Source organism: Vigna unguiculata, chromosome 2 (assembly GCF_004118075.2).
Source record: "Vigna unguiculata cultivar IT97K-499-35 chromosome 2, ASM411807v1, whole genome shotgun sequence".
Lineage (NCBI taxonomy): Eukaryota > Viridiplantae > Streptophyta > Magnoliopsida > Fabales > Fabaceae > Vigna > Vigna unguiculata.
This window is the reverse complement of record NC_040280.1, coordinates 21,970,008-21,984,571: the sequence shown is the minus strand read 5'-3', so window position 1 is coordinate 21,984,571 and position 14,564 is coordinate 21,970,008. Positions and strand designations below refer to the sequence as shown.

The window sequence follows — 14,564 nt, the reverse complement described above, 5'->3', positions numbered from 1 at the left end:
GATTTTTTTGAAATCAATTGATAATAAATAACCCATTTAAACTCAATGTGTTAATTTTTTAATCATGTTTTTTTAATTTAAATTAGAGTATAGTGGATACGGGTATCTATGGGTACGAATACAATGATATCCGTACTTGTCCCGCTAACATGCGAGTATAAAAAATATTCGTACATGTTACCCGCGGATTATCCATACCTGTTACCCGCGGATATTCATTTCCTATCCATTTTGAGTTTTATCCGCGGATATCCACGGGTACAGGTTTTTTTGACATCCCTATCTTTCACCCTAACTTTATAACAAATTCATGTTTTGATTTTTTTTATTAGACTTGTTTTGATGGTCCAGGACTTGTTTTATTGGACTGTTATGATGTTGTTTATTGGACTTGTTTTTATTGAATGTTTTGATGCTCCAAATATTATAGACTATTTTGATTTGTTATATTGGATTGTTTTCATGCTTCAGGTTCATTTTATTGAATTGTTTTGATGTTTAAAATATTAAAATTATAATATCCATGACTTTTTTTTTAAGTCAAGATGCTCAAATATGCGAGCCAGCCCACGGGTCTGTGGGTCTAGGGGCCCACAAGTATGCCGGGCAGGCCACATTTTCAAGTCTGCAATTAGGGATGTCAAAAAAATCCGTACCCGTGGGTATCCGCGAATAAAACCCGCAACGGGTAGGAAATGAATATTAAAAATGGATACACGCTACCCGTGGGTATGGGTATTTTTGATATCCGCATGTTAACGGGGCGGGTAGGGTATCATAGTATCCGTACCCGTGGATACCCATACCCGCTAAACTTTACCTTATATATATATATATATATATATATATATATATATATATATATATATATATTAGTAAACAACATTATGAGTCTTCATCCAATAATGGTGGTCAGATTCTTACTCCACAAATGAGTAAATTACTTCCATATACTGTGGAGGTATTGATGTGTCTCTAAGATTGGTTATGAACCAACATGGAAGGTAATAAAATTAACACTTTTACTTAGATATTTTAATTAAGTGATTGTTAGAAATTTTTACTAAACTTCTTATGTTTTAAGGCTCTTCTAGATTAAAATTGGACAACATGAAACTTTATACAATGTTGCAAGAGGTGGAATTGATGAAGTTAGTAATTTCTTTAATATTTTATTCAAAAATAAACTATAATATAAATTGCTAGTGATTTTTTATTTGTTTATTTTTCAAGAATCAATCGGAGAAAGGGGACTTGTTGATCTAAGCACTAATTATGGTTAAATATTTATTTTTTAAAATATTTTTGTAAATACGCGGATATGAAAAAAATAGAGGGGTATCCGCATAACGGATACCCGACGGATATAGGTACGGGTACGGGGCAAATATTTATCCAGCAGGTAGGGTACGGGGGAGCTACTACGCGTACCCTACCCGCCCCGTTGACATCCCTATCTGCAACTTCTTTGCGGGGCGAGCCAACCCAACCTGCATAATTAAACGGGTGGGGTCGACCCACATTACCATCCCTACCCGATAGTCATTTTTGACTTTCAGATTATACAATTCTCTAGGAAAAAAATTGATCGTAGATTGTATAATTAGAATTTCGTTTTTTAACTTTTGAACAGTAAAAAATCATTTTTTTTACTTTTAGAAATGACCTTCGAATCCATATATAATTAGATGAGTCTATCAAGGTATTAATAGACGAGTCTAGCAAGTCTTCCCATGCAGTAATTAGATGAGTATAACAAAAAATATTACACGAGTTTAGCAACACACATTAGACGACACTGGCCATATACTAATCAAACGAGTATAACAAAAAATATTAGATGATTCATCTCATACGTTGATTAAACGAATTTAATAATACATTGATTAGACGAATATAGCAAAAAATATTAGAAGAACTGTTCATATATTGATTACATGAGTTTAACAATATACATTAAACAATTATGTTTATAGACAAATTAAACAAGTCTATCATTAATACATATTAGATAAGTCTATCAGTTTACTCATTAGATAAATCTTACAATACATATTAAATAAATTTGTTCATACATTATTATATAAATATACCAAAAATTATTAAACAAATATAACAATATACATCAGACGAATTTTTTCATATACTGGTAAGACGAAATGACTTTTAAAACTTTGATGGAAAGAATGAAGGTCAAAGTAAGTGAAGAAGTCACTAACACAAAAAAGGCCTTTAACGTCACCCCAATAACGTCTGCCTAAGAAAAGTCCAACGTTAAAAATGTGCGGTGGCATTTTTGTAAATAACGAGACCTTTTTAACGTCTGACGTGGAGCGGGCAGACGTTACTTAACGTCTGTTAAAAAATACCCCGACGTCACTCAAAAAAGGACGTCGAACTAGAGCGCGCCAGACGTCCCTTGACGTCGGACCAGAGCGCGCCAGACGTCCCTTTACGTCGGCCCCTCCCACCCCCGACGTCACTTAACGTCGGACATAACACCCCGACGTTAAGTTTCAGTTTATCTCTGCGCGAAACGCAGAAACCCTCGCGCTGTTCATCGTTTACGCGAGATTCCCGCCGGCGACGCCATTTCCGACCCCCTCCAAGTGAGTTTCGAAAGGTTTTCGCCATCAAACTTGTTGGGGTTTGATTATGGGTTGATTTTACGCGTTTTGAACCGATTATTTTTCGTTTTCATCTCCATTTGCAGCGTTTTGAGATTCGTCCCACTTGCTCTTCGTTCCCATTTGGCCGTTTGAGATTTAATACAAATGATTAAATTTTTAATCGTTTGTATTAAATCTTGAATTGTATTAAATCTTGAATTGTCCGATTGGACAGTTTGAAAAAATTATTTTTCATAATTTGGTACAATGTGTACATTGAGGTTTACGCATAAATTCCATAAAATTTCGATTGAGGCTAATTTGTGTTGTTCTCTGGATGCATACTTGATTGTGATCATGATTAATCACTTTCATTTCGTGTACTTCAGAGACCAATGCGAAATGCTGTCGAAATTTTGTGAAATTTATGATGTTTGACTTATTTGTACATGTGTTAGCAAATTATGAAAAATAATTTTTTCGAATGGGTAGGGCCTCACCTTGTGAGAGTTAAAAGTTTGAGATTGATTGAGTTTTTTACGAACATAGTATGGATCGAAGCTGGATGAATGAGCGTCGCATAAGTGAAGAGTATGAAAAGGGGGTTTCTATGTTTTTGCAATATGTTCAAGAACACGCAATCTCAAGTAGCGGGACATATTTTTGTCCTTGTGTTCGTTGTCTTAATCAAATACGTCATGACTTAGGAACAATGCGTGATCATCTTTGAAAAGAGGACCGGTAGAGCTAGAGTGGGAGTTAAGAGTAATTGGCCTCCATTGTCATGTCCCATTGTACATGAACCTGAATGATGCACTAGAGATCATTACAGGAGACAAGATGTTAAATATTCCAGTCATACAACTATGGTGCATGTAAGATTTTTTTTATTGTATTTCATATTTAAAGCAAGGAATTGATACCTTTTAATATTATACCTAACTGTCTTCTTGTAGGTACATGGACAAAGTCATTGTGGACCAAGGTCGATCTTCCGTCTATGGATTCATTGAACCTCAAACAATTCAACCTTCGGGAAACTCACCTGACCAAATCAAACTTTATTTGCAAACATAGATGGTTGAGTCAAATAGAGAGATCTACTTTACACCATACATTGATTCGTAAGTGTTTTTGCTAATAATATTTTGTGAAGTATTATTAATTATTTTGGCTAAGTACTTGTGATTGATGGTAGGTATCATTGGCAACTTTGTCTCATCATTCCAAGACAATGCCTAGTTGTATGGTTTTGTTCATGCCATAGGAAGATTCCACCAGCTTTTAAAAACATGTTACAAGAGTAAGTATTTTTTTTTCAATCCTAACTTATGTATGTACTTAGTTATAAAAACTTACATATGTTTTATGTTTCCAAAATTTCATTAGAATTGTGGGTAAGCCTAGAGGCCAACAACTTAAAGTCATATATCCAAAGGTTAGAACTCATTCATTTTAAAGTTATTAATTTCTGTATGTCAACTTATGACTTTGATGTGTTTATTTTATTTGTAATGTTCAGTGTAACAAGCAAGAAGATTCATGGGAATGTGGATATTATGTCATGTCTTGGATAAGAACAATCATTCGAGCTGCAGTTAAAGATGAATGGATAGAGGTAATTATATATATCTTTCACATATTATAAATCATATCAAACTTTAAAGAATGATATTCATACATAAGGAAATTGTATTATCAAGAATCCATCACCTCTGCCAGATGACATTATCCACACACTAAGACAGGAATGGGCGGCATATCTATTGGAGAGATGGAGTTGATACCACATGAATTAGAACTCCTTTCAAAAACTTTATTGTACAAGAATTTCATGTTGAAATTTTTAGTTTGTTGTTATTTATATTAGTTTAGAATATATGTTGAAACTTAAGTTCTATTATATATAACTGTAACTCCAGAATTGTGCTGAAAGTATTATGAAATTATTCTGGGAATTTTCTGATTTTCAGGTGTATGGATGTTGTAAAAACAGTCGATTTTTTTTAAAAAAGTGGAGCAGTTTAACGTCTGTCAGAGCTCGTCAGACGTTATTTAATGTCTGACCGTACCAGGGCCGACGTTATTTAACGTCTGACGGGCTCTGACAGACGTTAAACTGCTCAGGTTTTTTCCTCATTTTAGCGCGAAAATTGACGTCTGTGTTACTAGCTCCGACGTTGGATAACGTCGGACTCTTAAAAGACCGACGTCAAGTGACGTCTGCTCTTTTTTTCGACGTTATTTTGACATCTCCCGATACGACGTCGGTGTTTGGGCAGACGTCAAAGGTCAAAAATCTCGAACGTTAAAAGGCTTTTTTGTGTTAGTGAGTAAGATGGTTAGGATTAGAGTGCAGTGTGAAGAAGGTGAGGATTGAGGTACAAAGGGTGGAAGGAGAGGATTGAAGTGCAATGCCATTTTGTTAAATATTTAGCATGGATGTAATGGGGATAATCAAAATTATAGGGGTGCAGGAAGAAAGAGTTTCCATCATCTTGGATATTGGACCAGGCATGCGAGCCCGTCTTCAATAATTGGACTCAAACGTCAATTCCATTGAGGCCCATACCAGCTACTGGATCAGTGAGAATGCAATAAATATCTAACTGCACCCATATAATTTCTAACGGCACCTCAGTGCATTTAAATGACATTCACCCTTCTGTTTTAGAACTTTTCTGGACAAAAAGAACATAAATTTTAAAAAAATCTAGTTTAAATGACTAAATTCATACATATCTATATATGAGAGATTAAATTGGTTAAAGATTTAAAAAAGAAAACTTATTTCAATTTTTATTAAAATTTGAAGAAACAAAGACATATTTAACCTTTTTTTTTCTAATATGAGATACATTCTAGAATAGGATTTGGATAGCTAGACTTTCGGAACAAACTTTCTGAAACCTACCTATAAGATAGTTTTCGAAACAAACTCCCAATCAAACTCATTGTTTTACTCCCTTTCTTTTTCTTTTTTTTTTTCCAAAGAGTGCAGTGATAACAAGGATGTGTTTAGATTGCATTTACAAAAATTAAATTTTGTCGAATAAAATTAAAAATTTCATTCAATCAAAAAGTTTTATAATTTTATTTTGAAATCAACCCACATCAATTAAATATAATAAAATTTGTCAAACATCATAACTTTCGATAAAAATAAATTTGAATTTGAGTTCTAAATTAAAAACCAAATGCAAACCATGACAACAACAAGCGAGAGAGAGAGAGGGTATTTTAATATTTTATTTTTTTTTGTATTGAGGTGCAACTAGAAATAATAAGAGTGCATGAAAAAAAAAATCCAATATTTATTATGTGCACATTTGATGAAACCCACAGAATACAAGAAATAAATTGCTCATCCGCGATAAGCCAGAAAAAGAAAAACACTTATCATACACTATCTCTCTAATAAAAAAAAAAAAGAATATAAAAAAGTCACTGTTTTATCTCTACAAAATCTCTATAAAATGATAATTCCTCTATTAGTTAACGTCACTTATCCAATTTCTAAATCATTAAATTTTAGAAAGGAGAATTCACTTTCAAATTCCGTTACGAATAAGTTTAAAATTCCTTACTTGCTTTTTTTTTCTCCTTTGGATATATATGAACATTCTTCAAAAACATATCCAATCGTTTTGTTGAGAATAAAAGAAGAAGGTTGACACCCAAAAAGAGTTACCAAAAACGAAAAGAATAAACAAAGCAAAACAGATAGTGTTGTTACACGTAGGACTCTCAGAAAAAGCTCACTAAAAACAAACTTCATATGTTATCCTAACTCGTAAGGTTGAAGCAAGAAACTACTTTTTTTTTTTCTTTATCATCTAATAATCCTAATTGTTGTTCTCTATCATTTTCATTTTATGTTATAGAATCAACACAGTGACGTATTTGATTTGAAAGGGGACTCAATGGCCACCTTTCACTTCGCAAATTGCAATTATTTTGTAGTGAGAAAGATGTTTGCCCAATTTCTCTTTCATTTTCATCACCTTCCCCACTTATGAGATGAACTTGCCTCAAGTACTTCATTCATTCTTCTACTTGAATGGTTACAACTTGGACTATGAGAACCTACAATATAGAAAGCCACAAGGAAGAGTTTTTGTCCTTGGGTTTATTGTTATTGTTTTGTATCATACAATAAGAATTTCTGATTTTGTGGATTTCTCCGGTAATTTCCCATTCCAAATATGAGAAAGATAGAAAAAAAAAATGATGATCCATTCCTTCATTCATTCTAAGGTACTAAAATTTGTTCAGATTTCTTTTTCTTTTTTAATTTCAATTATATTGGTGCAAAATATTTACTTATTTCATTGATATTAATTTCAATTAAAAAACCTCCACTTTCTTCTAGAAATAAATTTATAATATATTAATATGCAAACACCTCTCTTACCATTTTGATTTTATAGATTTGAACAAGTGAGATTTAGATTATCTGTTGGATTTTATTTTTTACTGTTTCTTTCCTGTGTCTTTATAAATATTGAATATCACTAATTTTAACATTTTAAAATATATTTAAAAAATATTTAAAGTACCAAAATGTTTAATACTTAACAGCACAAAAAATTCAATAAAAAATTTGTACTCAAATTAATGTTAATAGTATTAAAGTCATTTAAAAACAATTATAATAAAATTTATTATTTATTAAATCTATCATATAACATTCGGTATTCGGTCATTATCAAATATTGTATTAATATTTAGTCTCGTAATATATGTATATATATATAGAAATAAATCAGTCGCGTACATTGTTAAAAAAATATAAACTTTATTTCTGTACTTCTATGATTGGTACAAAAGAAAAGATAGATAATGCGAAAACAAATAATTAGAAAAGCAGTGGGAATCTTGTGCAAAGAAATTTAATTGAATATTATTGTTTGACTATGCATACTGGTCGGTCAAATAAGGATTGGTCAGTTTTGGTTAGAAGGAATTCGTATAAAAATTAAATTTTAATGACGCAGAAGTTGATGATTGATAAATACAAATTGATAAAAACGATAAGAGAGAGTTTGTTTGGTTATGTAAAAGCCATCTTCTCCAAGAAAAAGAAAATGATGAACTTGTGTGCTTAGGAGGAGAAGTCAGAAGAAACATTTAAAGCACAAAAAAAGAACATACATATATCTAACAAGTTAGCTCTATGTTCTAGTCAAAAAAGTTACTCATATATCTAATACTATTCATCCCACTATCCCACTAATATATATATATATATATATATATATATATATATATATATATATATATATATATATATATATAACAATGTTACATTTCAAAAGCAAAAGTTTGTGTGAAATTTTAGAAGAACTAAAATTCAATGCTACTTCAAAAAATAAAAGGGATGTAAGTGTAATTTAGTTGAATAATTATCATTTAATAGTAGCTAAAAACAAATTTTACTATTTGAGAAAAAGTTTGGTGACCATATATATATTGGTCGGATTTGGATACTGTTCATATGCAACATGCAATTTTTTTCTTCTGTGCAATTGTAGTGATGGTTCAAATTTAAAATCAAAGATCTATTAGTCTATTTTAGAGTTCGCAGGTTTTCTTCGTTTTTAGTGTTTCTTATATTTGTTTTGTTCAAAATATTAATTTTACTAACTTGTTTGATATTTTAAGTTGAGGTAATTGAAAATATATTTAGTTTTTATGTATTTAATTGAAAGAACTATGAATATCTAATTAAAGTTTTATAAATTTGATTTTTTTAATAATAATTACTAAATACCATTACTTTAATCATGAAACAAAACTAAAATTTAAAAATTAAGATTATATCTTTTCTGCTATACTAAAATAAAATATATCAATATTTATTACATTCATTACATATTAAAAAAACAATAAAATAATTGGTAACAAATCTAAAAAAAATTAATTATGGACAAATTAATGTTTAAGATTTTTTTTAAGTACAACTGTTATAAGAATATAATTTTGTAACCGAGACTTAAACATTTTTTTAGCATAAAATTATATATTAATGAATGATCTTATAAAATTTAACGAACAATGTATTTTGTCACAATAAATTTTAATCTATAATTATATACCATGTTAAGGAATATACTTTAAATCAAACTCAACGTCACTGATATCGGTTTGTAAATAAAATTTTCATTCACTTGTACATTGTAAAATAACTTTATCACTAATCTTTCACCAATATAACGTAAAACAAAAAAAAAAGGTTAAATATTAGTAAATTCAGATTTTTTATTAGATTTTTTGTTGTGTTGTTTCTTTATTGTGTCTCCATAATACATTAATTATCACTAGTTTTTGATATTTTAAAATATATTAAAAGACATTTAAAATATTTATACATTTTTTAATATTCAACAGAAAACAACATTAAAAAACTAACAAAAAACTGAACTCATAATAAGGAAAAGTGGTTTGTGAATTTGGTTTTTAATTAGGTAATTCATTATATTCTTATCACTGTTATAGTTGTCTTCATTCTCTGCTCTCTTGATTATGAATCTATGCAATTGATTGATATTTGTCATTTTCCTTATACCCTGGTAGCTAGAGAATCTCGTAGAATTGTGTCATTGAGTTTTTCCCTTTTGTGACGAATCTCATACTTATATTTTGAAGTGAAGAGTGAAAAATTAGCAATAATTCCTTTTGTTACTTCCAAGCTATGGCATGCACCTATCTCCTTTTCAAACACACTCAAAACGAAACAAAGTAAAAAGAAAATGCTATCTAACTCAACAAAACAAAAGCAAAAGTTTAATTAAAGTGAATCTCTCTCAAAATTTTCTACCACCAAACACATATTGCTTCCACTTTCTTACTTCCCTTTCAACACACTCATAAAAATGTAAAATGTTCCTGTGTGTGTGACTACATTTTTTATAATTATTTTAAAAACAAAAGAAAATTATAAACAATTTTGCCATATGATTTATGTAAAAAGAATTCATATAACTTCTCTTAGTCTATATGAAATTATCAAATTCTCAGCAGTTACATGAATTTAGGAGAAATTGTAAAGTTGATTTTATGGTAAAATTGAGAAGCAAGAGGAAGGTGTGAAAATTTTTGAATTCAATTATCTTGTTAACATTTGAAAGTTATAAAATTAATTTAATTTATAACAATATATAAAGATAATTATCTCTTTTGTGTCTATATTTTAAAATATCAATTTTACTCTTTAAAATATAATTATTTATTAAATTTTAAAAATTTGACCGTTACTGTTATAAGTCTTTTATAAAATCATCTCTTTATTTATTTATTTATTTATTTATCTACTATTATTTTCTAATTTTTTTATATATTCCACTTTATTTTTGAATTGAATTATTCACTAAATTTGAAGTTACGTGTGACCAAAGTTTTTTGGTGAGAAAAAGGTGTAAAGGTTTATGTGTTCCGACGGAGGCACTATGTAATACATAATAATACATCTTTATATAAATTTAGAGAATAAATATAATCATAGCACATGGCCACAACATGCATCACATTTCCCATTTTTATATAATTTTTCTGTTGGATAGAAGAAGTTTGAATAAGTAATAAACTAAAAAAACATTTTTTTATTGCTCATAATTATGCTATTAGTATTAATTAATGATAGAATCTATTGGAGCACAACTCATTTATTTGGACATTCCATGTTTGAACAAGATAAGAGGAGCAGACATACATCCAATGATTTCAATTACTATATTTCTTTTTCCAACAAAGGAATTTGGACCAATTTGAAAAAAAATATATATTAAAAATCATTGTTTTTCATGCCATGATAATGGTAGGGCATTGACACACTCAAAGGTGAGAAGCATGTTGAAATACAAATATCTATTTTGAAAAGAAAATTGTGTTAAGATAATGGAAAAAGAGAAAAGAATATTAAAAAATATTCAAAAGAAGTTTCGTATGTCAAGTATTTAAAACTAGTTATATCCGTTAAGATCTAATATAGAAACATGAGATGTAAATTTACATTCAACAAAATATTTTATATAATTTTACATCAAATCATATCATATTGTGTACTAATGGATGTGAATTTGATATTTTATTTTTAAACTTAATTAATTTTCCCTTAAACTTAAAATCTAAAATACACAAAAAAAACTCATTATAATAATTTTGTTCTGCATACATTAAATATAAATGACAATATTATGCAATATAACATAATCACAAAATAAAACATCTTAAACATAAAAATATAAAATATTTAAGATGTAAAAGTTTGATAATAAATATACGTTTGATAAAGAAAACACCACATAAATTTTCTCACATCATATAACGTTTAATCAAAAGCCCTAACTAGTTTTCATGTTCGCAAAGCCGAAAAGGAAAATAAACTTAAAAAACTCAATGTAAAAAGAATTAAAAAAAATAACCTTTGAGACCATGATTTCATGTGAAGAAGCACTGAAAATAAGTTGAATTTAGCATAAAATGTATGTAGATAAAGTTAGCCAAACATGTAGCTTATCCACAAGTGAGAAAATACCAACATTATTATAATAAATGAACAACTATTGGTGTTCCAAATTTTTCACAGGAAAAATTAAGATTCTCTGATCTTTAGAGGCAAAATATTGGCATTACTTGAGAAGAAGGCAACGAATTTGGCAGAGCTTTTTTTTGTCCATTCATCGGAATCTGTCAAAACGCTTTCTCTGATACGCTGTAGGAAAAGAAAAAACGGTGATTCTTGGACAATGTACCAAGCAAATTACAAAAAGAAAGTTTTTTGCGTGTGTTTGGTTCATCCTATATAAAAATTAGTTAAATTAATTATGTAATGATTATTAGAAAATTCATTCTAATCGATTTTACATTAATTTTGACGCATAATAAAAACGCACATTCTGAATACCGAATTTTCCTTTTAATCTTTGTTGCATGGGTTAAAAAGGTAATATGAAGTTATATGAGATTTTCCGGATAAGTTTTTATAATCTAGTGTTGATTTTAACGTTTGATGTTACATTCCGTTTTTATAGTTTTTAAACTATTAAACAAAACATTTAAATTTTTAATAATTCAGTAGCAGATAATAATGAAGGTCAGTATAATATAATACAATCATCCTCAAAATAACCATACATACACTGATCGATACATACAGCCTATACATATTTAAAGGGTTACAAAATACCCGATCAACTAAACAAAAGAAAAAGGCTACATCTACTACTGGTACGTCTAACATAATCATCTCTTGTCCCGGAGGGGTGTATCTTCACCTGCATCTATATCTGCTCACGCCATTCAATAAGGACGATCATTGCATATGGAAAACACACCGAACACACAACAACTAGAAGGGTAAGCTAACTTGAAACAAGAGTAAGTCATGCAATTGTTACACTTAGACAGAAAACAAAATTTATCACTCAATTATCAAAATCATCCAATTAATCCCGACTATAATACCACACCATTCTAGACTCGATATCCGGATTATGTAAGTGGCATTGGAGCTCTCGGTGACTTGCACTTGAGACGGTTCCCAAACTCTGCAAAGTTTTAGGCACAAGGGGTATTCACCCAACCGCTCTCGAGGTAAATCCCATCACCTCTATGACGGATCGAATTCATAGACCAGGACCTCCTGCTACTCCCCCCGACGTAATCCATCATACTCTACTTGAGTCTTAATGGTTACTAGGAGCGTCAGGATGTCACCAATATGAGTCCTCATGCCCTTACATTTACTAAGACCACATTTCTTAGAATTTCCCTTGAAATCCTATCTCCAACATGTTCTCATTCATACCAATTTCACACTAAATTCCATCACACTAACCATCATGCATAAGGATTACATACAGGACTAGCCATTATTAGATCAATGCAAGTAGTACAACATCAATTAGTCAAAAACAGTAAAGGAGCCAATTTCTGCAGGGAATCTCGCTTAGGCTAGAGAGTCTCGCCTAAGCTAGAGAGGTTATCTCGCTTAGGGGGGCTGCTCTCGCTTGGGCGAGACCTCATACAGTGGCAAATTAAAAATCCTGGGCGAATTCTCGCTTAGGCTAAACTGGCTCGCCTAGACGAGAAGTCATCTCGCTCAGGCGAGTCCAGCTCACCTAGGCGAGATTTCGTGCAGTGACAGAGGTGATCCTCTGGTATTTTCGCTCAGGCGAGAGCTGCTCGCCTAGGCGAAAATACCAGGATTACTCATCTGTTCTACGCATGCATACTCGCCCAGAATAACCCCACACAAAAAATCACACACAGGCAATTTCAAACACCAAATAAACGCAAAAACAGACAATTCTACCACCCAAGAACACATCTCCTACGAAAATTGAGCTAAAAGTTAGCTTCCCTTACCTTTTTGCCAAGAATTAGATTGGTGGAGTCAATGAATAGCAAGAGAGCAGAATTCTTCAATTTAACCTAGGAGAATCCATCATCAAGACAGGGGAGATGAAGAATAACATGATCAGGTCCATAATTCAGAGAGTGGCTAGAGAATTCTAATTGGAATTGAACTCAATTTAGAGAAAAACAAACCTACCTAGGAGAATGGAAGCTGAGGAAGGAACCGCTGAGGGTCCTGTTGGCTGGTCGTTCCAGAGTCTGAGTATGGAAGGTTGAATCAGTGAGATGGTAGTACAGAGATCAGAGATTGGAAGAAAGTTGGGTTGCAGAGAAAATTGAGAGAATGAGAAGGAAAGAAGTGTTTCTGTTTTTTAGAAAAGAAGTAAAAGAGAGAGGGGTATCACATTCGAGAATTTGATTTATTGAAAATCAAATTTTGATTAATTTTCTGACATTTAATTTTCTAAAAATCTAATTTTAAATTTGAATAATGATTTATTTTGATAAATAATGGTGGAAAAAAATTGAAGTTATAAATGAAAATGTTTAGAAATTGATGGTGGAAAAAAAAGAGAGAATATGAAGGTGTGATATAAATATTGACGCCACCGAGTAATAATTGGGTGGAAAGGACATAAGCCACCTATTTTTATTCCATGGAATGGAACAAGTTGCTAATATTTTGAACCATAAAAGTCTACATGCTGAATTCAGTTTTTTATAAAGTTTTATATTATATTCAAATAATAAGTTGGGGGTTGTGTAGCATAAGAAACGCGTTTTTCAACTTAGATATTTAATAATTTATTTGTTATTTAAAGTTACTGAATGTTAATTTCACTTAAATTTATGAGATATTTAATTAATTTATTTAGATATGTAATGATATGTAAAGAGATTTCTTGTTTGGTGCACACATTTTTTTTACTTTTAAGTATATGTTTTAAGTAATTGTTTTTTAAACTTAATTTTTTTTCATTTAACCATTTTTTAGATTTAATTATATTTTAGAATTAAAATAACTTTCTATAATAAAAATTTTATCTACAATAAAATATTAAAAATTATATATATTTATTTTAATAATAATAATAATTTTATTATTTTTAATTATCATAAGAAAAAAGTGAACATAAATACGCATATAATTATACTAATATACAAGTGAAAACACATTTATTACATGTGTGATTATATTTTTTATATAGTAAAAATTAATAAAAATTATTATTATTATATTTATAAAATTAAATGTAAATATTTTTTATAATTTTGTTGTAAATAGTTTTATTTTACTTTGTAGTTTATTTTTTAATTAAAAAAATGATGAAGTTAAAGAAAATTCAAATTGAAAAAATATTAAATTTAGTAAACTGTCACTTAAAGTTGATATATTTTAATTAAAAAATTATTGTAAACGCATAAATTTGAAAAATAAATATGGACATCCTAAAATGATTTCCTTTCCTATATAGTATAGATAATATATTTATACATACGTAAATAATAAAAATAATAAAAAATAAATTAATTATTAAATGTTCAATTTTAAAAGATATTATTGGACATTTAAAACAAAAGGCAGTTATATTTTAA

General features: G+C 29.7%; 1 long non-coding RNA gene across 1 annotated transcript; it reads right to left on the bottom strand.

Moving 5' to 3' along the window:
• Positions 1 to 11,694: 11,694 nt before the first annotated feature.
• Positions 11,695 to 13,383, bottom strand: LOC114168465. The gene is made up of 3 exons (XR_003600679.1): positions 13,165 to 13,383; positions 12,978 to 13,043; positions 11,695 to 11,896 (listed from the first exon to the last, which is right to left on the bottom strand). It is a non-coding gene; the product is annotated as an uncharacterized LOC114168465 (long non-coding RNA).
• Between the last annotated feature and the right edge of the window lie 1,181 nt (positions 13,384 to 14,564).